Raw genomic sequence first — 27,378 nt, 5'->3', positions numbered from 1 at the left:
TCCTCAAAATACTGAAGAGATGGAAGATCATTATGACATATAATTATGACCCTGGTGTGTGTGGAGTTCCAGGTGAGCGCAGAGGAGGAGCCCCCGACAGATGTAAGGAGCCCAGGAAGGAATTGATGCGTGTCCAGAGTCTCAAAAGATAAAGGAGAGGAAAGTGTTACTAAGTAAAGATCACTCGTTTGGTTGCATCAATGAATGTGTCTTTTAGTTAAATCTCAAAAGAAATGTAGATTATAGCATTGACTATTGAGTTCAACCATATAAAGGCTCACATTTTTCATTACAACAAAGCTGCACCACTTGCTAATTGAAGTATGTACATTGATTGAGAAAAAATATACCAAGGGAAGGAAGATGCTTTACGAGCCATGCGTTATGAATCAGATGCTTTTAAACTACTCTAAGATGCTCTGTTGTTTCAAGCTCATCCTTGAAGTGATCAAATAGGTCTCCCTGAAGACCTCCAAAAACATGTCAGAGTGAAGATAATACATTCTGTTATCACTTAGTTAATTTGTGAACGAGTAATTAGATCAATTGGCTGTCAATATGTACCTATAGCGCTATTGCAATTCTACAGATAAGGGCTGCCAGCACACACTGCACGGGTATCAGTGCATATCTTTCTCACTGGTATTTGGGTGCTGGTGCTCTTGGGACTCATAATACAAGGTCACAAGATAAATACTAAGAATCTTTTCAAAAAGTCCATCCAGGGCATTTGCTAAAAATTAGCCCTGGAGCACTGGGAAGACTGTAAATGAATCCCCTCCTGCTTGTCTGCCCCCAGAGCTCAGTCTCAGTGTGTGAAAAGGACTGATAATAACTGAGAAAACAGCATGAAAAAAAGCAACAAGTGTGGACTGTGGAAAACAGGGGCTGGGGTAAGTTTTTAAGTTTTTAAGTTTTTTTTTTTTAGTTTTTAATTTTTAAGGTAGATTTCATATCAAAATGTTTACAGTGTATTCAAATTTTAAATTGATAAAAGATAAATTTGTATACAATGATAAGGATTTATGCCTTAGCTTCAAGATATGTGGATAAAAGATATGTGCTGTATCTCTTTTTCATATATAGTTGGGAAGGCTATATTCATACAAGTAATCAAACTTGTAGAAATTATCTATATTCGTCATTTAACAAAAATTACCAAAAATCTTTGTATAAACAGTACAAACAGTATAAACAGCACAACAAAAGATGCATGAACCAGGGACAGAGTTAGAGGAGAAGAGGCAGGGATGCAGGTGGAACTTTTTGCAGGAGATGATATCTGAGCTGTGATTCATGATTTTTAATGGGCACACAATATGTATTGTTAAAAGTCTAAGGAGAGATTAAGTTAGTTGTTGAAACTATCTATTCTCATCAAGTAAACACCTCTACCAGCCAGGCACAGTGCTAAATGTTTTACATATTTTCTCCTCCTGGCTGTAAGGTGAGTACACATCAGTATTCCCATTTTACAGATGGAAAAACTGCAATACAAGAAGAGGCTAAGTCAACTGCACCCAATCATAGGTTGCAGGGTCAGGGTTCAAATCCAGATCTCTGTAAATGCAACATCTGGGTTGTAAGGCACCCTGTACAGGGACATTAGACCGTCCATCCCTAAGGAGAAAGAAGATGTAACCTGGATAAGGCAAAGATTTCTTGGAAGAGTGGAGCCAGAACTGACTCCTGGGAGATGGATGGAGGGAAGAATGGCAGAGCATGATGGGAGGGCATTTTTTGTGGAGAGGAGACATGGCTTGCTCTTGTTTGATTATTTAGAATCATGATGGTTTGATCTGGCTGGTTCTTCTGGACTTGCATTGTACTGGATGTAATTTCAGCACTCCAGCACAGGGATTGAAAAGTGCCACGAATCTATCCCGTGCATTCTAGGATAATATATGATGATACCCTTCATGGCTGAAGCAGCTGAGAAACGATTTTGACTTGGTTCTGACCGTGACAAGAACTAAAGTCAGTATAAATTTAGTTCACTATAGTTGTATTATTCTCTTCTTTGCTGCTGTTTCTCAATCTTTTTTCATTATTATCCTCCTAATTAGCCTCTTTAGAATTTATTTTCTAATCACCACTGATGATATTTTAATACCCCGGATATGTTGTGTATTTGTTTATTTACTATATGCATATCTTTGCTTTATACATAAAAAGAATAAGACTTTTCACCATGAACCAATTTTCTCTCCCTTGGGACTATATACAGCCCCAGTGACAATGAAGGCCTTAAGCTATGCTGTGTTCCCTGTTTTGCTTTCTGTTGTAATAGGACAAGGGCGACTGTGGAAACAGATACTTTGGAATCAAGCTAGCCTCCAAGACAAGTTACCTGACTGCATGCAAATTTATTCTGTTAAAAAAATGGTGATAATAATACATACCTTGGGAATTCTTATTAACAGATTAGATAACCCAGAAGCAAAGACATAATAGGAACTTAGAAAATACGACTTTTTTCTGTTTCTGTGGTGTAGTTCCTTTTTAACTCAGCCTTTATACTTTGTTTTTCATCTTCTCATTTGCTCCCTTGTCTGAGAAGATAGAAGCAAGGAGGCAGAGTAACCACAGAAAAGATTGAATACATGGAAAAAGTAGGAAGACGTCACACTGGGAAAACTTGTGGAACAGGTGTACTGTCAGGGTTGTCTAAAGAGGGAGCATCTTCTGTCCTTTGTCTACATTGATAGGCAGGAACCATCTAAACCTTTATCATGGGGGTAGATTCCTCCCAGAAGTGGACTCTCACTTTTATCAGTCCTGTAGCAGAAGAGATTTTCAGTGTCCTATGGTGAAGAGGACAGTATTTGGAGACAATCTAGGATTGAGCTAACTCTGGTATTTATGCTCTGACCTAGACAAGTATTTAACCTGTTTGAGCTTATGTTTCCTCAATCTGTAAACTGGATTTAAAACAAACACCTAAACTGGATTTAAAACAAACACCTAAGTTAGAGGCTTATTTTGTGAATTAAATCAAATAATGTCTGTATAAATGTCTAGCGCATTTATAGTGCTAGACAATGTAAGTTAGTATCCAATGTAAGTTACTACAGTTTCTCTCTAATCAGCTTTTTTCTCTGAAATGTCATAGGGTACAATTATTCCATATACACAAGGGATTAAAACATGCATACTTTGTATAACAGTAAATATGAGGATATAATAACTTATATTTCTGGAGTATTTCATAGATGTAAAATATTTTCACATTCCTATTCTGCGAGACCACTTGGTGAAATAAGTAGGAATGACATTATTATCCCTACTTTAAAAGTCAGAAAACTCAGATATCATGTGACCAACACAAGATCACAGAGCAATAGATTGTGTAGCTGGAATTCAAATCCAGTTTCTCTGATTCTAAACCTAGAGCTAAACTCCACTACTGCTTAATATTGCTTACAAATCCTCACTTTTCAAGCATAACAGCTAGTGAATGTTTTAAGGTTCTTAAAAGTATATAAGTGGGCTTCATTTTGTTTCAATTTTATTAATTTTCCATTGATAAAGGTTAAATTTTTGGGCATTATTTTGGTGATTCCTGTTCCTAACTTTCATTGAGATCTCCTTAGGTCTTTAAATAAAGCTGGAAATTTAGTTGAATTCTCCATTAAAGAAAGGATTTGAGAAAACAGTATTTTTTTTCATGGACTTAAGGTGGAAGGATTGAAAATTGTAGCCTTTTTGGCAGGTACTTGGAAGGAATACTAAAACTTTTTATAATAATACACAGTTTTGCACAGAAGATGCGATATGGGGCAATAATGATAGAACTGATTTATTTTGTTTTTAAAACCAAAGTTATTAGATAAAGTCTACCCTTAGCGATTTTTCTGCAAATGTCTCTTAAAAAATAATTTTGCTTTAAAGGACAATGCGAATAGGAATGTAACTGGTAATTATTTTATATGGAGTGTCTTCCTTTCTATGCCTGGATTTCTGCAATAGTAGACTTTTAGCTTTCGATGACACTCAGAGCTTATTTTTAAGCTGCATATTAATTCTCTAGGCTGTTTTGATGGTAGAAAACCTCACGAAGGGAGGATGCAGATCAGAATACCAAATTACAAAAGTACAACCCCTCCTTCCCTATCGGATTTGGCAGTTTAATAAGAATAGCAGCTAAGTACAAAACTGCCCAGAAATATTTAGAGCAGTAAAAGAAATGAGGAAACAATTCTTCATGAACCCACAATCTTTAGCAGGCAGTTAGTCTACTTAAGATAACTCTCCTATTATTCACAAGTCTTTGGGGGCACCACAATATAGGTTCCTTTATTCATAGCTCCCCTGTCATCCATTATTTAGGCATGACTCCATATTAAATCATCAATTTGTCAGTTTCCTAAAGCAACACACCTCAGAGTTTTAAATAACCACTTGACAGGAAGTTGTCAGAGGAAGAGCTTATTTTAACTAGTTAAGCATTTGAGCATGAGCAATGCTCCATTCAGAGATAAAAATATAAAATAGATGAAACATTAATTATTAAAGTTTGTTTAATTAGAATAATCTTGTACTTAAAAAATTTGATTTACAAATGATGGAATTGCATTTATTTGGTGGAGGATTCAATTCAATTAGTTATCATGAACTTGAATGTGATTTAGAGAAATTTTGTCAAGCATCTGCTATGTTCTCAACACTGTACAAGACACTAATAGGGATATAAAGGAAATACACGGAGTTCTTCCCTTTCAAAAGTTTACAGTCCTGTTGGAGAGCCACAGTTTTATATATATACATATATATATGTATATGTATATATATATAAGTATAAATATATATATAGTTATATATATAACTTCATATTATATGTAATATTTTATATTATATAAAATATTTTTATATTATATATATTTATATATTTTATATATTTATATTATATATTATATATATAGCTATATATATATATATATAACTCTCTCTCTCTCTCTAGATATATATATATATACACACACATATATATATCCACATATATATACATCCTAGAGAATAATTTAAAAAGTCTCATTAAATGATAAAATAGATGCTAAGGATTTGCATTACTAAAGGATAATTAAAAAGAGTGAGTTCAACATGCAAGGTAATTGGAGAAGGCTTTAAGAAGAGATCTCACTAGAAAGAAGATAAGCAGAAGAGAAGATGAAGACTGTCATGGGCCAGAAAAAAACAAGAATCAAAGCACAAGACCAGAGACTCAGCAAGGCATGAATATGGGATGGAAAATCTGGGAAGGTAAGAGTCTAGGGTAATGTGCTTTGATGTAAAAGTAAGAGAACCAGATAATGAAGAGATTATTTTGTAACTATCTTGGAAAGACCCTATAGGTAATGTGGAAATCACTGTATGTACTCAAAACTGCATCTTTCCCACATGATGTGTCTTAGAGAGACTAGTCTGGTGGCATTGTGTCTATGGTTAAGAGTCATGATTGGGATTGACATATATATACTAATATGTGTAAAATAGATAACTAATAAGAACCTGCTGTATAAAAAATAAGTAAAATAAAATTCAAAAATTCAAAAAAAAAAGAATCATGGGAAGAAGGAAGGGCAACTGAGAACCTGCAATAAATCAGGAAAAGTCTAGGCATCCTGAATGGAGGACAAAATAAGAATAAATAAAGAAGGATGCATTTCATAAATTGCAAGTGTTTTTAATTGATCCATTTTAATTGATAGAAAGTAAATACAATTTAAAAAATGGGAATAATTAACTGATTGAAATAGGCTCTTCCCCTAAAGACTTCCTGTTGTATAGCTATTTAGGAGTTACATTACTTTAGGAAGACGTCACACTGATGATTTAATATGGAATGAGGCTGAAATAATGAATGACATCAGAGATATTAACAAAGGGACATATATTTTTTGATGCCACCATTGCCTAGGAAGTTAATCTAGTCTAGAAATTTGCCACAAAGTAAATTGCTGTCTTTGCTTGATGATTTTGTTATTTACTTGCCATAGGTATGTATATGTGTATGCATTTTTTAAAAAAATATTTATTTATTTATTTATTTATGCCTGCGTTGGGTCTTCGTTGCTGCACGCGGGCTTTCTCTTGTGGCGAGCAGGGGCTACTCTTCATTGTGGTGCGTGGGCTTCTCATTGCGGGGGCTTCTCTTGTTTCGGAGCATGAGCTCTAGGCACGGGGGCTTCAGTAGTTGTGGCTCGCGGCTTCTAGAGCGCAGGCTCAGTAGTTGTGGCTCACGGGCCCAGTTGCTCCGTGTCATGTGGGATACTCCCAGACCAGAGCTTGAACCCGTGTCCCTTGCATTGGCAGGCGAATTCTTAACCACCGTGCCACCAGGGAAGTCCCTGCATTAATTTTTTTTAGTACCCAAGTAATGAATATTTACTTGGAAAAAGTTAACAAAGTTTCAAAAGAGAAAAGAAATGAGAAATTCTGCAATCCCACCATCCATGAATAAATAGTGTTAATGTTTTGGGGTATTTTGTTCTTGTAGATCCTCTAGGTATGTGTTTACTTGTTGTAAGAAGCATTTCTAAGAGTAATCTTTCTTCAACCATTTCTCCCTCCCCTGGCTTATTTTATTTATTTATTTTTTTTTGTGGTACGCGGGCCTCTCACTGTTGTGGCCTCTCCTGTTGCGCAGCACAGGCTCCAGATGAGCAGGCTCAGCGGCTGTGGCTCACGGGCCCAGCTGCTGCGCGGCATGTGGGATCTTCCCGGACCGTGGCACGAACCCGTGTACCCTGCATCGGCAGGCGGACTCTCAACCACTGCGCCACCAGGGAAGCCCCCCCTGGCTTGTTTTTAACTCTTGTTTTCTCTTTTTGTCTCTTATTTTAAAATACACTTATTCTAATACGTCATAATTTCTAAAAGTAAAATCATAACATTTCTCTTAGTCCCGCAGTATGGAAACACAGAGAATCCCCTACTTTCTGTAAAACTTCAACGTACCCTTATACACACAGCCAGACAACCTGACTAACCAAGAATATGTCTAATTTCCAGAGTCTGGGAAAGCAAATGTTGTCAAAGAAACAGTCACTCAGGTTGCAATGGGCTGCCAAAAACCGTGAACATTTGACATTTTTAGGAGATAAATGGGAAGAAGGGGCAACAACAAAATGCACCAGGTCAAAAGAGACAATGAGTACAGTTATTAAATTGCAGAGCTGAATGGCACTGGAAGGGGCACTGAAATGGTGAAGGGCACAGCTTTTCCACTTGGACAGCCCCGAATGTGACTTAACCTCTCTAAGGATCAGCTTTCCCTTCTGTAAAATGTTAATAAAAACATGCACTTCGTAGGTTTGTTTCGAAGAGTAAATCAGATAATATATGTTAAGCGCCGGCCGCAACGTCATCCTTCAGTTTTGTAGGAACAACGATGCAATGCTGATGCACTATGACCCTTAACGCAATAAAGCAACTGAGCTTCTGAGGACATAAGAGACTTGCTCAAGATCACGTAGTACGTCAGTGGCAAAAATGAGACTTGAATCGAGGTCTGGTTCTCAGTCCAGTACTCTTCCCACTTTAGCAAGAAGCCATTCCATTCCATTCCCAATAGATGGAGTTTGCAAGAAACATTCAGAAAACCTCCTTATGCCATTCCCCCAAATCAATGAACTGTGGACCTCTAAATCCTCTCCATGATGTACTTACAACTATTTAAAGCAAAAACCAGCCACCTCTCAACAGAGTCTGTTTGACCCTTAGGAAGGGTCACAGCCACTTAGTATGACTAATTTGGGCTCAAACCTTTTTACTATCTCAGTATTCAGAAATAATTTATTATCCTGACATTATGTAAAAGAAGTAAATGCAAAACAAATATTCAAGCTGCCATTTTAAAATATGTCAGTGGAGCGGATCAGAGTCCCCATTCTTTACTTTATATCACAATGAACCTGTTTGGTACCTGTTACTGAGTGAAGCTTATCTAGATGAGACAGGATGCAAAGATTATCTTTAACACAATGGAAAAGGGCAAATGAATGTTAATATTTAATTAAAGACACAGGAACGGCAAAGTGTAGGTCAACAGTGGAAAGACTGGTGTGTTGGTGCTTTAAGGAGGCTGGGTGAGCACAGAGGTGCAATATCTGTATACAGACTGTTGAATTAGCTCTCTTCGTGTCACTGAAGTTGTATTACAGTTGTTTGTCTTCAGAAGAGAGCACACCGAGGAAGAGGCCATTCGGTGCAGTGGTACCTATAAGGGCTCTGACGTCAGATCTAGCTGGATTTGAGAAGAAGCTCATGGACTGGTTACCAGCAAAGTTTGGGAACCAGACTGCCTGGCTTCAAACATCAGCTATGTACTGTTTACTAACTGTGTGCCTTCAGGCAAGTCACTGAGTCTCTGTCTCTTTCCTTCATAAAGGGGAACGATACTAGTATCTACTCATACAGTAGTTAGGAAGATTAAACAAAAGAGTTACTATTTGTGAAACACATGATAAGTGTTATATAAGTATTTGTTAAATATAGTCCTGAGTCCCAGTGGTACCACTTACTTGCTACACACCTAACAGAAGTTACTTAGCTTTTTAAGCCTCGGGTTCCTTATCTGGGAAATGGGTCTAAACACGGGGCCTGGCTTACTTAGTTGTGAAAGTTAAATGGGACCATGCATGCAAAGAATTAATATCTTGGTATTTACTTCACCAACTAGACCAGAAGCTCCCTGAAGCAAATGCTCTATCATGTTCTTTGGATCCATCTTGGGACTTTCTGTATTAATGTTTGTAAAAAGAGCCAAAAGATATAAAGACACCTGTAAAATACTCTATATGCATGTAGCACAGAGCCATTCATGTCCAAACTTAGAACATGCCCTCGGAAAAGAATCACATGGACACCCACTAAGACATACGAGATATACATGGAACTAGACTCAGAAAATTGTGAAACAATGAAGTTCAATCGGGTAGTCACCCAACACAGTGATATTCTCTCTTGCATTCTTGACCAGCTTCTTATTGAAACTTCCAACAATCCATAAGTAAGTCTTTCTTGGATTAAATATATTCCTTTTTCTCTTACATTCAGGTGGAACTTTTAAGAATAGATCTGACATTAAATAGAACACTCTTAAAATAGATAACACTACTAAAAACTCCCAGTTGTAGTTGTTCTTGAGCCTGTGTCCATTACTGAATGGTAAGTCCTCTGAGACAAAGGATAAAGGGTCACCAATTTACTCCTCTTTGTAGCTCCCAATTCCATATGGAGTATCCCTATGCCCCTAGTAGATGCTCAGTAAATATTTATTGAGCAAACGAATTAAATGCTGAGGGGTCCCATATTATGTTTCCCTTCCTGAGGATGTGGCTTATTTTAAGTAAAACATCTCCTACTTTCAGTCTTTCCTCTGTTTACGTATAACTTATTACATTTAAAATCTTAAAATCTAAAGAGATCAGTTTTCATTTCCTGACTCAGGGTTGAATTTAGACTGTTTTTAAATATTTGACATTTTAATTTAATGGATTACTAGACCTCTAAAGAAAGTCAGACTTGTCTAGTCATTTTACATACTGGGAATCCAAAACCAATCAGTAGCAGAGCCTGGTTTTAAGGCCGGGTTACCTGACTTAATCCCACGTTATTTCCACAGCACAATTCTGCAAGCACTTTACAATTTACAAAGCTCCTTTTTTTTTTTTTTTTTGTTTTGGCTGTGCCACAGGGCCTGCGGGATCTTAGTTCCCTGACCAGGGGTTGAATCTGGGTCATGGCAGTGAGAGCTCCAAGTACTGACCACTGGACTGCCAGGGAATTCCCAACAATGCTCCTTTAACCTACAAAAATATATAGCTTTTTGATCCTTAAATCTATATTGTAAGAAGAATAAGCATTATGTTGTCATGTTTCAGAGAGAGAAACAAAGTCTCAAAGAGGCCCAAGGACATCCTGCATTAGGGGAATAGTAAAGCTGAGCGAGAACCCAGGTCTTCAGGTTCAGTTCAGTTCTTTTTTCCTTGCAATGGACCAAACTAGGAAAATGTACATAAAAATGGAGATCTCTTGCAAAAAATGGGAAGAATGGAAGAAAGGTAAGGTAAAGGTATATCCCAAGTGAATGGTGATAGTCAAAAGGATTTCCTACCAACTCCCTTCATCAAATACCAACTGGACAGTTCTGAGAATTAGAATAACTGAGCTCTGCAAAGGAAACTAACCCAAGGACGAGCACGAAGCAAGTTACCCCTTCACTTAATTCATGAGAAAAATAATATTTCCCTCGACCTAGGGGGCATTTGGGGTGAAAAACAGGAAAAAGAGAACCAGCCCCTGCAGGGAATTGAACTTGGCATAATTTTTCTTACCAAAAAGAGAAAATTGAGATCTATCTAACTAGAAAATTCAAATCAGTACACCACTTCTCATCTCCTGCTGTCTTCATCTCACTGGTATTATTAAAATACAGAAAAATTCTTCAAGATCGGAAGAAATATATGAGGTTGACTCATGGATATCATATCTGACCTAAGGTTCTTAGAAGGATGCATGATTACTTACCGTGCTTCCCTGCGGAAGTAGTGCCTTCTCCCCACAGAGTGAGAGTCAGCAGGGGTGAGAACAGGGCAGTTGTCTGCCTCTTGGAGGCAGGAGCTCTAGGGCTAGCACACAGGCCCAGCAAGCTGGAGAGGTGTGTCTACCCAGGCAGAAAGAAATCGCAACACCCTTAATGTGGCATTGCAATTTGGCTGTTGTCAGTTGGAGTCAAAGTAGAGTAAGCTGAAGTTGTCTTATAGATGGTGAATAATTAGCAACTCCAAGGAGAAAAAGAAAAAAGATGATTATAGCTCTTTTCTTGGATTCCTGGGATGATCCCATTTATTGCAATGCACCTCTTTCCTGCCAATCATCCAGTTAAAAAACATTTTCTGAAGACTCATGGGTACTATTATATTGAAGGGTTTATTATGGGTCTCTTCCAGCCATGCCCTCCCCACGGGGCTAAGGAGACCTGATCACTTGTAGCCCACTCTCTGCCTTTTATTCTGCATTCTGAGTACCCAAGTGGCCCGAGTCAACTTTCAGGGCCTGCATGAGCCACTTTCTGGAGTCCAATTTCTGAATGGTGGACTGCACAAAAGGATGTGTAATTCTAGCCTGGAAGAATAGCCAAGTGTTATTTGTGAAGGGTATGGAGTGAGCTTGGACATACAGCCTGGAATGTCCATCCTTAGGCACGCAAGGCTCCATATTGTGCAGAACTGAACTAGGAGTGAGAATAGAGAACAGGCCATCCGCCAAGAGCTTCCATGTACATTCTTGTCATGATCCGCAAATGTGAAGAGTGGGCCCAGAAGCTTTTTAAAATTTTGCCCCTTTGTTTTCTATTTAGTGAAGTAGCAAATAGGGCGCCTACCTGGCCCACTATAGGATTTATAAGTAAATGCCTAGGAATCTACTAAAGTCCTGGGAGCATGAAGGAATATGATAGAAGAAGCAATGTAAACAAGTGGAAAGAGCAGGGTTTGAACGGGACAGATCTGAGCACTGGGCCCTGACCTGACACTTCTTAGATCTGAGAACTTGTACAAATTACTGAACTTCTCTAAATCATGTCTCTAAAATGAAGCTTAAATTTTAACCTACCTTATAGAATTATAGTGGAGGGTAAAAATGTGAGTAGCATGCCCTAAGATACTTCACACACACAGTACGCATTTTATAAAGGTAGTTATTTTATAGGTATGAAGGGTAATGAGGAAGTAGATCTTACAACATAGAAAAGACCTAGGATGAAGTGGGAACTATTGACCTCAGAAAGGTCAAGATTAATTGGAAGGTGCTGTCTGCTGAATGTCAAACAGAGTAGATATTTCTGTTCTGAGAAAACCAATTTGCCTAATTTCTTAATGCAAGTAAAAAACATTTTCCTCTTTTTGAAGAGACTGTGATGAATGGGCAGTAGATGCTCACAATTCATGGTAGTGGGCAACTGTATAACTAATGAAAACTTGTGAGCACTTAGGAGTCCTGTAGAATTCAGAAGTCTGAATTCTTCCCTGACATTTAATCATGTTTCCAGTCCTTATTTTCGTATCATTCTCATTCATTATCCTTCACTTGTCCTTTTAACTTGAATGTTTTCAAAGCATGTCAACCTCTGTACTGCAATAATTAAAAGATTTGAGTTAGCTTTACACTACATTAGTGCCTCAGTGTAAAAGCATTTGGGCAGTAACAGATATTGCTAAAACAGAGGTCTGCACAAAGCTCACATTGGAGACTGTTACATCGACATCTGCAATCTCAAGTAAATCCTCAAAATACATTTTATAGTAAAATGATGTTACATATAAGTTTATAGGGAGAAGAGTATGGGGAAAAGCCCATATTTGGAATGAGAAAGATCTGACCTATTGTATATCAGCCCCTCTCTCACTGGTGACCTTGGACAAGTCACTTAACCACTCTTTGACTCAGTTTCCTCCTTTGTAAAGTGGGCACAATATGCTACCTATCTCATAGATGTGTTATGAAGATTAATTTTTAAAAAATGTTTATAAGGTGCTAAACATCATGTCTGGCACAGTGAGAAAGCCCTCGATACGGTCACCCTGAATAAATAAACATTCATACAGCCCCAAATATTCTGAAATTCTACTTGCCTATATCCTTCTTTTTTTTTTTTTTTTTTTAATTGAAGTAGAGTTGATTTAAAATATCCTGTTAGGGGCTTCCCTGGTGGCGCAGTGGTTGAGAATCCGCCTGCCGATGCAGGGGGCACGCGTTCGTGCCCCAGTCCGGGAAGATCCCACATGCCACGGAGCGGCTGGGCCCGTGAGCCATGGCCGCTGAGCCTGCGCGTCCGGAGCCTGTGCTCCGCAACGGGAAAGGCCACAACAGTGAGAGGTCCGCGTACTGAAAAAAAAAAAAAAAAATCCTGTTAGTTTCAGGTGTACAAAACAGTGATTCAGTTTATATATATATATATTTTTTTTTTCAGATTCTTTTCCCTATAGGTTATTACAACATTGAGTATAATTCCCCGTACTATACAGTTGGTCCTTGTTGGCAACCTATTTTATGTATAGTAGTGTGGTCTATATGTTAATCCCATCCTCCTAATTTATCCCTCCTTGCCCCTTCCCCTTTGGTAACCATAAGTTTATTTTCTTTGTCTGTGGGTCTATTTCTGTTTTGTAAATAAATTCACTTGTATCTTTTTTTTTTCAGATTCCACATGTAAGTGATATCATATGATATTTGTCTTTCTTTGTTTAACTTACCTCACTCAGTGTGATAATCTCTAGGTCTCCCCATGTTGCTGCAAATGGCATTATTTTATTATTTTATGGCTGAGTAATATTCCATTGTATACATGTACCACATCTTCTTTATCCATTCATCTGTCAATGGGCATTTAAGTTGCTTCCATGTCTTGGCTATTGTAAATAGTGCTGCAGTGAACATTGGAATGCATGTATATTTTTGAATTAGAGTTTTCTCTGGATATATGCCCAAGAATGGGATTGCAGGATCATATGGTAACTCTATTTTTATTGTTTTAAGGAACCTCCATACTCTTCTCCATAGTGGCTGCACCAATTTACATTCCCACCAACAGTGTAGAAGGGCTCCTTTTCCTCCAGACCCTCTCCAGAATTTATTATTTGTAGACTTTTTGTTGATGGCCATTCTGACTAGAGTGAGCTGATACGTCATTGTAGTTTTGATTTGCATTTCTCTAATAATTAGCAATGTTGAACATTTTTTCTGATTAAGCTGTGTCTCTGTGTTCTTATCAGTTGTGAACAGAAGGGAGCATTGATGATAGCAGTGGTTCTTCAGGTTAAAACTCTCAGTGGTGAATTCCTTCTGACAATGTTAAGCACATGAAGGAGGACTTTGGGGGAGAGTTGAGGAAACATGCCAAGCTGGCATTATTTTAAGAAGCAAGAACAACATGATTGGAAAATTTTACTCTTGGAATGCCAAATGTCTGCTTTATGCAGTAATTTGGTCTTAATATCCTTACCTGGATTTTCTGGAAAAAAAATATAGTACTATATATAGGAGAGAAAGGTCTCTGTAGAGTTCCACATATTTTTAATACTTCTTTAAAATTATTAAATACTTTTAAAGTACTTTCAGTACTTCTTTTAAAGTATTAAATACTTCTTTTGCAAGAGTATCTTGACTTTTTAAATGAAATTGTTGAAGTTGTGATTCCTTACTCTAATATTTGAGGCATATTTGTGGTGAGGTTTTCTTTACTTACTAGTGAGACCCAAGTATATTTGTGCTCCTGGGATGATGGTTCTGATTGAATCCAAAGTTATTCTTAGAACTAGAAATAATAAGTAACTTTAACAAAAATGTTCATAAAAATATAGATTGCTTATACAGGTTTTTGTTTCTAACTGGCAGATACTCACAGTTCAATATATATTTATGGAATAGTTATTAAGCACTTACTATGCACCAGGCATTTGGATTGGTGGTCTACTGGACCTTTCTATGACTTTTGTTCTATGACTACACTCTAATATATAAGTTCAATAAATGCAGATAGGTTACATGTCAATAGAAATTAAACTAGTATCATAACTAGATTCGATGCCATTTACTAACCTTGAGACTTTGGTCTGGTTGTAAATTCTCTAAATTGCAATATAGAAAAATATCTGTAAGTGTGGAGAGATTTTTCGATCTCAAAGTGTTGTAAGATTGATAAAAACAAAGCATAAACAAGAACAACAGAAGATTCCATTAATTATGTAAGATTAATATGAATTAATCTTACATAATGTTACATAATGTTAATTATGTAACATTAATTATGTAAGATTCCATTAATATGAAGTTCAAAAACAAGCAAAACTAATCTTTGGTGATATGTCAGAATAGTGGTTACCCTTGATATGGGGAGACACTGTAGGAAGAAGTATGATGTAGTCATATGACGGGTTGAAAATGTTCATTATCTTGAAATGGGTGGAAGTTACAAGTGTGTGTGTGTATGTGCATATAAAAATGCATCAATATATACATGTAAGATTTGTGTCCTTTATCTATTTTCTACCTCAATGTTAAATTGAATAGGGATAGGACTATACCTGTTTTCTCTGAATAATGAGCATTGTGTGAAATTTGGGCCTGTATCTTTGCTTTGTATTAAGTATTTGCATAGAGATAGGGATCAGTGTAAAATGAAAATACAATCCCCTTGTTCAAATATTATTAAGAATTTCATGATGGCAAGAGCAGAACATTAAACCAAGTGTAGGAATCTTCTAAGCCCGGGCCCTGATGCATGCCCATGAGGTCAGTCCTGCACAGAGATAACACAGAAAGTATCTTCAAAATTGAGAAAGACTTTCTACGGTCAGGCATCTGCATGGTGTAAAATGAATGTTGGAAATTCCTGGTTTTTCTAGGAAAGCATAGCTTTGAGTTAAAAGGGTTATGTCCTATTGGGCTGGATAACTAAGGCATAGTTCTACTCTATTGAAAAGGCAACAGGATAAATACTTATTATGGAAAATAAACTAAAACTGAGATTACATGGAATGCTTTAATTAAGAGGGAAAAAAATTTACATGAGGGTTATGAATAGAAAACATGTGTTCTATTAAAATGAAATATTCGGGACTTCCCTGGTGGTCCAGTGGTTAAGACTCTGTGCTTCCAGTGCAAGGGGTTCAGGTTCAATCCCTGGTCCAGAGACTAAGATCCCACATGTTACATGGTACAGCCAAAAAAATAAAAGAAAACACAGTCAGAAGGCACAAGATATGGAGTCTCAGAATATTAATACAAGAACATAGAGAAACCTTCAAAAGAGTGAGAATGAATGAAATATAATCTTATAAAATAAAATAAAATGAAATATTCAATGCTCTCCATGCCAGGGAAGAAATATTGAAATGGTACAGTGAGAATAAGCTAGAATAGCATGCGTATTGTGATAACTATTGTTTCCTTGATTGAGAATTTTTAATACTCTATTGTATTTCTATTACTTTAATCATTAAATATATTGAAATTCTTTGGGAAATCCATGCCTCCAAGGTGAAGTATTTGACATAAGACAGCAAGATTAAGAGATCATGGAAACAAAGTATAGGAAGCATAAAGGGAAGCTGGGAGGCTTGGGAATGCTCAGGTAGCTGGTCTCTGACTTTGTTTCCTTACAAGAGTGATGCTTACTCCCTACTAAAGTGAGAACCACCCGGCAGGTGTGATGATGCAGTTCCTGCCTTTCAGAAACAGCATCTCCAGAGTCCAGAGGGTTCAGCATGCTGGAGGATGAGAGTCTACCTGAGCAGGAAAAAGTCACATTATTCTTGTTTTTTTGTTGGTTTTTTTTTTTTTTTTTTTTTTTTGCGGTACGCGGGCCTCTCACTGTTGTGACCTCTCCTGTTGCGGAGCACAGGCTCCGGACGCACAGGCTCAGCGGCCATGGCTCTCGGGCCCAGCTGCTCCGCGGCATGTGGGATCTTCCCGGACTGGGGCACAAACCCGTGTCCCCTGCATCGGCAGGCGGACTCTCAACCACTGCGCCACCAGGGAAGCGCCACATTATTCTTAATGAGGCATTGCAACCTGGCTGTTCTCCGTTGGAATCCAAGTGAGGGAAGTTGTCTTATAGATGGCAAATAACTGTTAACTTTGAGAAATAAATCATAATAAAACTAAACTAATCGAATATAAACTAAACTAAACTAACTGTTTTTAGTTGCTTTGGATTCTTGAATGGCAGTTAATATTCCCATTTATATCAATGCCTCTTTTTCCTGCACAGGTGATCAATAAGAACTTTTTGAAGATCCAGTAGCATAAAGCAAGCACACTATTAAAATTAAAGTGTGATGACTCTGAGCTGCTTGGATACACAAGTGAATGTGGACCTTAAGACTTTTAGTAAAACTTTTCTCTGTTCCTTCATGGATGGCTATGCTGACAATAAGTCTTTCATTCAGCAAACATTTGTAACATGAACTTTCCAAGGGGTAAGAAAGCTGCTGACATAAATGAAGCTTTATTTGTATGAACATTTGAATTTATCCCCACCTGCATTGTACTGGCAATCACCTCCCTCAGTTATCTCTGGGTGTCCTAAGATGTGTGTCCTAAGTACTCACCTGCACTTCTGCCCTGGCCTCCTGCTGGATGCCCGCAGCTCCTGAGGCCACTTTGAAGTCTGTGCCTTATCGATGACCTTGGGGACTGAGACACTGTGACACTGAAGATTCCCTGGACAAGTGCCAAAAGGGAGAGTCATATGATACTAAGGAGAATGCAGAAGAGATGTGATCCAGGCAAGGGAGGAAGAAAAGTTTCCCCTAAGAAGTGACATTTGCACTGAGATCTAAAGGATATGTGGGAATTAACACATATCAGAACAGGAGGAGCAAAACCCTTTGGTGGGAGGGAGCTTGCTGTGGACAGGGGGAATATGTTAAAGAAAAAATGGGTGCTATAACGATAATGACAAAAAACAAAACAAAACAAAACCCCCTGAAATATCAGTGCCTTAACATAATACCTGTTTATTTTTTACTTACATAGTCCAAAATTGCAGCAGGGGCACTGCATCACACAGTCATTCAGGAACCATGGCTGACTGAGGTTCCACCATCTTCAGTGCTTGACCTTCAATGTCCATTTGTGCATTGACAGTCCAGCTGCAGAAGGGAAGAGAAAGAGCATGGAGGATAGTGTGGGGAGTTCCTGGGAGCCAGGTCTGGAAAGGGAATATAACCCTTCCACTCATATCTCAAGAATATTGCCACAAAGGATGGTCAAACCCATGGAGGAACTGCAATTTTAAGAAAATAATTCAAAGTTCAGAAACTTTTCATCGATTATAACTGAGGCTATTAGAATCCGAGATTGTTTATCACTTGTGGCTGAGTTGAAATATATGCTCATCCCTTTACTCATTTATTCACTCTTTTATCCATTCATTCTTTGAACACTTCTCAGGTACCTATACTGTGCCATGCCAGTAGTCAATAAAGTGTATTTTCATGCAGAAATTAATAGGGTGAACAAGGTTCCAAAAAGAAACATCAAAAGGAAACATGGGGGCTTCCCTGGTGCCACAGTGGTTAAGAATCTGCCTGCCAATGCAGGGGACAAGGGTTTGAGCCCTAGTCTGGGAAGGTCCCACATGCCGCGGAGCAACTAAGCCCATGCGCCACAACTACTGAGCCTGCGCTCTAGAGCCAGCGAGCCACAACTGTTGAGCCCACGTGCTGCAACTACTGAAGCCCACGCGCCTAGAGCCTGTGCTCTGCAACAAGAGAAGCCACTGTAATGAGAAGCCCGCACACCACAACAAAGAGTAGCCCCTGCTCACAGCAACTAGAGAAAGCCCACACGCAACAACAAAGACCCAATGCAGCCAAAAATAAATTAAATTTTTAAAAAAAGGAAACATGGGAAAACTTTAATTTCACATTTTTGGTAATCATTTAAGTAGAAAAATGTAACTGCTCATTGGTGCTTACCTTTTTTTTTTTTTACATCTTTACTGGAGTATAATTGCTTTACAATGGTGTGTTAGTTTCTGCTTTATAACAAAGTGAATCAGTTATACATATGTTCCCATATCTCCTCCCTCTTGCGTCTCCCTCCCTCCCACCCTCCCTATCCCACCCCTCAGGGAGTTGATCTCCCTGTGCTATGAGGCTGCTTCCCACTAGCTATTTTACGTTTGGTATTGTATATATGTCCATGCCACTCTTTCACTTTGTCACAGCTTACACTTCCCCCTCCCCATATCCTCAAGTCCATTCTTTAGTAGGTCTGTGTCTTTATTCCTATCTTACCCCTAGACTCTTCATGACATTTTTTTTTCTTAGATTCCATATATATGTGTTAGCATACGGTATTTGTCTTTCTCTTTCTGACTTACTTCACTCTGTATGACAGACTCTAGGTCCATCCACCTCACTACAAATAACTCAATTTCCTCTCTTTTTATGGCTGAGTAATATTCCATTGTATATATGTGCCACATCTTCTTTATCCATTCATCAGATGATGGACACTGAGGTTGTTTCCATCTCCTGGCTATTGTAAATAGAGCTGCAATGAACATTGTGGTACATGACTCTTTTTGAATTATGGTTTCCTCAGGGTATATGCCCAGTAGTGGGATTGCTGGGTCATATGGTAGTTCTATTTGTAGTTTTTTAAGGAACCTCCATACTGTTCTCCATAGTGGCTGAACCAATTCACATTCCCACCAGCACTGCAAGAGTGTTCCCTTTTCTCCACACCCTCTCTAGCATTTATTGTTTCTAGATTTTTTCATGATGGCCATTCTGACCGGTGTGAGATGATATCTCATTGTAGTTTTGATTTGCATTTCTCTAATGATTAATAATGTTGAGCATTCTTTCATGTATTTTTTGGCACTCTGTATATCTTCTTTGGAGAAATGTCTATTTAGGTCTTCTGCCCATTTTTGGATTGGGTTGTTTGTTTTTTTGATATTGAGCTGCATGAGCTGCTTGTAAATTTTGGAAATTAATCCTTTGTCAGTTGCTTCCTTTGCAAATATTTTCTCCCATTCGGAGAGTAGTCTTTTGGTCTTGTTTATGGTTTCCTTTGCTGTGCAAAAGCTTTTAAGTTTCATTAGGTCCCATTTGATTATTTTTGTTTTTATTTCCAATTCTCTAGGAGGTGGGTCAAAAAGGATCTTGCTGTGATTTATGTCATAGAGTGTCCTGCCTATGTTTTCCTCTAAGAGTTTGATAGTTGCTGGCCTTACATTTAGGTCTTAAATCCATTTTGAGCTTATTTTTGTGTATGGTGTTAGGGAGTGATCTAATCTCATACTTTTACATGTACCTGTCCAGTTTTCCCAGCACCACTTATTGAAGAGACTGTTCTTTCTGCACTGTATATTCCTGCCTCCTTTTTCAAAGATAAGGTGACCATATATGTGTGGGTTTATCTGTGGGCTTTCTATCCTGTTCCATTGATCTATATATCTGTTTTTGTGCCAGTACCATACTGTCTTGATTACTGTAGCTTTGTAGTATAGTCTGAAGTCAGGGCGCCTGATTCCTCCAGCTCTGTTTTTCGTTCTCAAGATTGCTTTGGCTATTCGGGGTCTTTTGTGTTTCCATACAAAATGTGAAACTATTTGTTCTAGTTCTGTGAAAAATGCCATTGGTAGTTTGATAGGGATTGCATTGAATCTGTAGATTGCTTTGGGTAGTAGAGTCATTTTCACAATGTTGATTCTTCCAATCCAAGAACATGGTATATCTCTCCTTCTTTTTGTATCATCTTTAATTTCTTTCATCAGTGTCTTATAATTTTCTGCATACAGGTCTTTTGTCTCCTTAGGTAGGTTTATTCCTAGATATTTTATTCTTTTTGTTGCAATGGTAAATGGGAGTGTTTTCTTGATTTCACTTTCAGATTTTTCATCATTAGTGTATAGGAATGCCAGAGATTTCTGTGCATTTATTTTGTATCCTGCTACTTTACCAAATGCATTGATTAGCTCTAGTAGTTTTCTGGTAGCAACTTTAGGATTCTCTATGTATAGTATCATGTCATTTGCAAACAGTGACAGCTTTACTTCTTCTTTTCCAATTTGGATTCCTTTTATTTCCTTTTCTTCTCTGATTGCTGTGGCTAAAACTTCCAAAACTATGTTGAATAAGAGTGGTGAGAGTGGGCAACCTTGTGTTGTTCCTGATCTTAGTGGAAATGCTTTCAGTTTTTCACCATTGAGGACGATGTTGGCTGTGGGTGTGTCACATATGGCCTTTATTATGTTGAGGAAAGTTCCCTCTATGCCTACTTTCTGCAGGGTTTTTATCATAAATGGGTGTTGAATTGTGTCGAAAGCTTTCTCTACATCTATTGAGATGACCATATGGTTTTTCTCCTTCAATTTGTTAATATGGTGTATCACATTGATTGACTTGCGTATATTGAAGAATCCTTGCATTCCTGGGATAAACCCCACTTGATCATGGTGTATGATCCTCTTAATGTGCTGTTGGATTCTGTTTGCTAGTATTTTGTTGAGGATTTTTGCATCTATGTTCATCAGTGATATTGGCCTGTAGTTTTCTTTCTTTGTGACATCCTTGTCTAGTTTTAGTATCAGGGTGATGGAGGACTCGTAGAATAAGTTTGGGAGTGTTCCTCTCTCTGCTATATTTTGGAAGAGTTTGAGAAGGATAGGTGTTAGCTTTTCCCTAAATGTTTGATAGAATTCGCCTGTGAAGCCATCTGGTCCTGGGCTTTTGTTTGTTGGAAGATTTTTAATCACAGTTTCAATTTCAGTGCTTTTGATTGGTCTGTTCATAATTTCTATTTCTTCCTGATTCAGTCTTGGCAGGTTGTGCATTTCTAAGAATTTGTCCATTTCTTCCAGGTTGTCCATTTTATTGGCATAGAGTTGCTTGTAGTAATCTCTCATGATCTTTTGTATTTCTGCAGTGTCAGTTGTTACTTCTCCTTTTTCATTTCTAATTCTATTGATTTGAGTCTTCTCCCTTTTTTTCTTGATGAGTCTGGCTAATGGTTTATCAATTTTGCTTATCTTCTCAAAGAACCAGCTTTTAGTTTTATTGATCTTTGCTATCATTTCCTTCATTTCTTTTTCATTTATTTCTGATCTGATCTTTATGATTTCTTTCCTTCTGCTAATTTTGGGGTTTTTTTATTCTTCTTTCTCTAATTGCTTCAGGTGCAAGGTTAGGTTGTTTATTCGAGATGTTTCCTGTTTCTTTAGGTAGGATTGTATTGCAATAAACTTCCCTCTTAGAACTGCTTTTGCTGCATCCCGTAGGTTTTGGGTCGTCATGTCTCCATTCTCATTTGTTTCTAGGTATTTTTTGATTTCCTCTTTGATTTCTTCAGTGATCACTTCGTTATTAAGTGGTGTATTGTTTAGCCTCCATTTGTTTGTATTTTTTACAGATCTTTTCCTGTAATTGATATCTAGTCTCACAGCATTGTGGTCAGAAAAGATACTTCGTACAATTTCAATTTTCTTAAATTTACCAAGGCTTGATTTGTGACCCAAGATATGATCTATCCTGGAGAATGTTCCATGACCACTTGAGAAAAATGTGTATTCTGTTGTTTTTGGATGGAATGTCCTATAAATATCAATTAAGTCCATCTTGTTTAATGTATCATTTAAAGCTTGTGTTTCCTTATTTATTTTCATTTTGGATGATCTGTCCATTGGTGAAAGTGGGGTGTTAAAGTCCCCTACTTAATGTGTTAGTGTCGATTTCCCCTTTTATGGCTGTTAGTATTTGCCTTATTGAGGTGCTCCTATGTTGGGTGCATAAATATTTACAATTGTTATATCTGCTTCTTGGATGGATCCTTTGATCATTATGTAGTGTCCTTCTTTGTCTCCTTAGTAGTCTTTATTTTAAAGTCTATTTTGTCTGATATAAGAATTGCTACTCCAGCTTTCTTTTGGTTTCCATTTGCATGGAATATCTTTTTCCATCCCCTCACTTTCAGTCTGTATGTGTGTCTAGGTCTGAAGTGGGTCTCTTGTAGACAGCATATATATGGATCTTGTTTTTGTATCCATTCAGCCTGTCTGTGTCTTTTGGTGGGAGCATTTAATCCATTTACATTTAAGGTAATTATCGATATATATGTTCCTATTCCCATTTTTTTAATTGTTTTGGGTTTATTATTGTAGGTCTTTTCCTTCTCTTGTGTTTCTTGCCTAGAGAAGTTCCTTTAGCATTTGTTGTAAAGCTGGTTTGGTGGTGCTGAACTCTCTCAGCTTTTGCTTGTCTGTAAAGGTTTTGATTTCTCCATCAAATCTGAATGAGGTCCTTGCTGGGTAGAGTAATCGTGGTTGTAGCTTTTTCTCCTTCATCACTTTAAATATGTCCTGCCAGTCCCTTCTGGCTTTCAGAGGTTCTGCTGAAAGATCAGCTGTTAACCTTATGGGGATTCCCTTGTGTGTTATTTGTTGTTTTTCCCTTGCTGCTTTTAATATGTTTTCGTTGTATTTAATTTTTGACAGTTTGATTAATATGTGTCTTTTTGTGTTTCTCCTTGGATTTATCCTGTATGGGACTCTCTGTGCTTCCTGAACTTGATTAACTATTTCCTTTCCCATATTAGGGAAGTTTTCAACTATAATCTCTTGAAATATTTTCTCAGTCCCTTTCTTTTTCTCTTCTTCTTCTGGAACCCCTATAATTCGAATGTTGGTGAGTTTAATGTTGTCCCAGAGGTCTCTGAGACTGTCCTCAGTTCTTTTCATTCTTTTTTCTTTATTCTGCTCTGCAGTAGTTATTTCCACTATTTTATCTTCCAGGTCACTTATCCATTCTTCTGCCTCAGTTATTCTGCTATTGATCCCTTCTAGAGTATTTTTAATTTCATTTATTGTGTTGTTCATCATTGCTTGTTTCATCTTTAGTTCTTCTAGGTCCTTGTTAAATGTTTCTTGCATTTTCTCTATTCTATTTCCAAGATTTTGGATCATCTTTACTATCATTATTCTGAATTCTTTTTCAGGTAGACTTCCTATTTCCTCTTCATTTGTTAGGTCTGGTGGGTTTTTATCTTGTTCCTTCATCTGCTGTGTGTTTTTCTGTCTTCTCATTTTGCTTATCTTACTCTGTTTGAGGTCTCCTTTCTGCAGGCTGCAGGTTCGTAGTTTCCATTGTTTTTGGTGTCTGTCCCCAGTGGCTAAAGTTGGTTCAGTGGGTTGTGTAGGCTTCCTGGTGGAGGGGAAGTGTGTTCTGGTGGATGAGGCTGGTTCTTGTCCTTCTGGTGGGCAGGTCCACCTCTGGTGGTGTGTTTTGGGGTGTCTGTGGACTTATTATGATTTTAGGCAGCCCCTCTGCTAATGGGTGGGGTTGTGTTCGTGTTTTGCTAGTTGTTTGGCATAGGGTGTCCAGCACTGTAGCTTGCTGGTCGTTGAGTGAGGCTGGGTGTTGGTGTTGAGATGGAGATCTCTGGGAGATTTTCACCATTTGATATTACGTGGAGCTGGGAGGTCTCCTGTGGACCAGTGTCCTGAAGTTGGCTCTCCCACCTCAGAGGCACAGCACTGACTCCTGGCTGCAGCACCAAGAGCCTTTCATCCACACGGCTCAGAATAAAAGGGGGAAAAATTAGAAAGAGAGAAAGAAAGAAAGAGGATAAAAGAAAATAAAATAAAGTAAGATAAAATAAAATTATTGAAATAAAATATAATTATTAAGAAAAAAAATTTTTTTAAGTAAAAAAAAAAAAATCGAAAGAAAAACGGACGGATAGAACCCTAGGCCAAATGGTGAAAGCAAAGCTATACAGACAAAATCACACACAGAAGCATACACATACACACTCACAAAAAGAGGAAAAGGGGAAAAAATAATAAATCTTGCTCTCAAAGGCCACCTCCTCAATTTGGGATGATTCGTTGTCTATTCATGTATTCCACAGATGCAGGTACATCAAGTTGATTGTGGAGATTTAATCCGTTGCTCCTGAGGCTGCTGGGAGAGATTTCCCTTTCTCTTCTTCGTTTGCACACCTCCCGGGGCTCAGCTTTGGATTTGGCCCCGTCTCTGCGTGTAGGTCGCTGGAGGGCGTCTGTTCTTCGCTCAGACAGGACGGGGTTAAAGGAGCCGCTGATGCGGGGGCTCTGGCTCACTCAGGCCGGGGGTGGGGGGGGGGGGAGGGCGGGGCACGGAGGGCGGGGCGGGCCTACGGCAGCAGAGGCCAACGTGACGTTGCAGCAGCCTGAGGCGCGCCGTGCGTTCTCCCGGGGAAGTTGTCCCTGGATCACGGAACCCTGGCAGTGGCGGGCTGCAGAGGCTCACCAGAAGGGAGGTGTGGATAGTGACCTGTGCTCGCACACAGGCTTCTTGGTGGCGGCAGCAGCAGCCTTAGCGTCTCATGCCCGTCTCCGGTGTCTGCGCTGATAGCCGCGGCTCGCACCTGTCTCTGGAGCTCCTTTAAGCAGCGCTCTGAATCCCCTCTCCTCGCGCACCAGGAAACAAAGAGGTAAGAAAAAGTCTCTTGCCTCTTCGGCAGCTCCAGACTTTTCCCCGGCCTCCCTCCCGGCTAGCTGTGGTGCACTAATGCCTTCAGGCTCTGTTCGCGCCGCCAGTCCTCTCCCTGCGCTCCGACCGAAACCCGAGCCTCAGCTCGCAGCCCCGCCCGCCCTGGCGGGTGAGCAGACAAGCCTCTCGGGCTGGTGAGTGCCGGTCGACACTGATCCTCCGTGCGGGAATCTCTCTGCTTTGCCCTCCGCACCCCTGTTGCTGTGCTCTCCTCCGTGGCTCCGAAGCTTTCCCCTCCGCCACCCGCCGTCTCCGCCCGTGAAGGGGCTTCTAGTGTGTGGAAACGTTTCCTCCTTCACAGCTCCCTCCCACTGGTGCAGGTCCCGTCCCTATTCTTTTGTCTCTGTTTATTCTTTTTTATTTTGCCCTACCCAGGTACGTGGGGAGTTTCTGTCCTTTTGGGAGGTCTGAGGTCTTCTGCCAGCGTTCAGTAGGTGTTTTGTAGGAGTTGTTCCACGTGTAGATGTATTTCTGACGTATCTGTGGGTAGGAAGGTGATTTCCGCGTCTTACACTTCCGCCATCTTCCCCGTTAGCCGGTGCTTAAATTCTTATCAGTATAGAACAGGTAGAATTAGGGAGAGAGTTTTGTTTTTTAATTTTTTAAAATTTTTAATGGCTCTTTATTGGAGTATCAGTGCTTCACAATACCTTGTTAGTTTCTGTTGCACAACAAAGCGAATCAGCCGTATGCATACACATGTCCCCATATCCCCTCTCTCTTGAGCTTCCCTCCCACCCTCCCTATCCCACCCCTCTAGGTCATCACAAACCACTAAGCCGATCTCCCTGTGCTATGCTGCTGCTTCCCACCAGCCAACTATTTTACATTCGGTAGTGTATGTATGTCGATGCTACTCTCACTTCGCCCCAGCTTCGCCCTCCCACCCCATGTCATCAAGTCCATTCTCTGTCTACCTCTTTATTCCTCCCCTGCAGCTAGGTTCATCAGTACCTGTTTTGTTTTTTTTTTTTAGATTCCATATCTATGCGTTAGCATACTGTATTTGTTCTCTTTCTGACTTACTTCACTCTGTATGACAGACTCTAAGTCCATCCACCTCACTACAAATATCTCAATTTTGTTTCTTCTTATGGCTAATATTCCATTGTATATATGTGCTACATCTTCTTTACCCATTGATCTGTCGATGGACGTTTAGGTTGATTCCATATCCTGGCTATTGTACATAGTGCTGCAGTTTTCAAATAGGGAGTTCATTATTTTTCTTGAAAGAAACAACTGATAAACTAAAATTTGTAAAATTGTCTTTAGTGCAATTCCGTTGTTCCATTCTTTCAAGTTTCTCTGTGCTACTAGATGTCCCAGGCATACTGTACATAAACCACCCGTTTTATGCCTTGAAAAGCTCAGGCGTTTGAGTTGCTTTACTAATGGCCAAGGAAGATGTTAAGAAATATGTAATAACTTTGCCATTCCCCTCTTGTAGTTTTAAAATAAAATTTTAAATTGCAATATGTGGTCAATACTGAATGACTACCAGAGAGGGATTTGCAGATTCACAAATTACCCAAACAGAGGGAAATGTGAGATTTCTTTTCCATATTCTTAACTGTTTGGAGTCAGTTGGCTGATAAAATAGTTTTCTAAGTATGACCCTATTTAAACACCATGCCAACCATCTAATAAATCCATTAGCTTAGTTTACATTCACATTTGAAGAATTTGTGAGTTTTACTTTCTTCTTGGCTCAGCTGTGGCACATAAAGATAGATTTAAAAAGAATGTGAGTAATTAAAGCAACAAGCAATTAACTAATTGATTCTTAAAAAACAGCTTACCCGACACCAATAGCATAATTGCAGCCATCTTGTGGAGCAGCCCAGGCTATGATCATTTATGGGTCTTTATTGTTACTCTTTTGTAACAAACAAATAGACCAAAAAAATTTGCAAAAGCAAATTTTCACTGGTACTTTGAACTTTTTTACCCCAAGTTGTTATATCTTACCTATGTCCCTTTTCATGTTCCACCTACCTGGACCTGCTTCTCTCTGCAATCCTCCCATGTGAACTAACAGATTATCCATTACTTGTTGTGAGAAATCTTCCCTTACCACCTTTCCTGCCTTTCAGGAGTCCATTTGGACACTTATTTTGGGCTTCTGTACCTCCCATTCTGCCACTTATCATAGCCAGGACTAGTTAAATAATCTGCATGCCTGTTGAAAAATGAAAATGCAGAACCCATGTTAAAAAAGTATTAAGACTCTAAAAATGGCAACATTGGAGCATTAAATTAAGCCTGAAGGCCTAATGAGCATGGGGCCCTGTACAAATGCAAAAATTGCTTGCCCATGAAGCTGGCC

At 38.8% G+C, this 27,378-nt stretch overlaps 1 protein-coding gene across 5 annotated transcripts in view; it reads left to right on the top strand.

Moving 5' to 3' along the window:
- Positions 1–27,378, top strand: part of KCNIP4 (potassium voltage-gated channel interacting protein 4) — a 1,198,945-nt gene that overhangs the window by 748,007 nt on the left and 423,560 nt on the right. The window contains exon 2 of one of the 5 annotated variants that reach the window (XM_060299204.1): positions 800–893. The exons of the other annotated variants lie outside the window; for them this stretch is intronic. The gene's annotated coding sequence lies outside the window, so the exon portion shown is untranslated. The remainder of the gene's footprint in view (positions 1–799; positions 894–27,378) is intronic. 5 annotated transcript variants of the gene reach the window in all.

The sequence above is a fragment of the Globicephala melas genome, chromosome 5 (assembly GCF_963455315.2).
Source record: "Globicephala melas chromosome 5, mGloMel1.2, whole genome shotgun sequence".
NCBI lineage: Eukaryota > Metazoa > Chordata > Mammalia > Artiodactyla > Delphinidae > Globicephala > Globicephala melas.
This window is presented reverse-complemented; position numbering and strand designations above follow the sequence as displayed.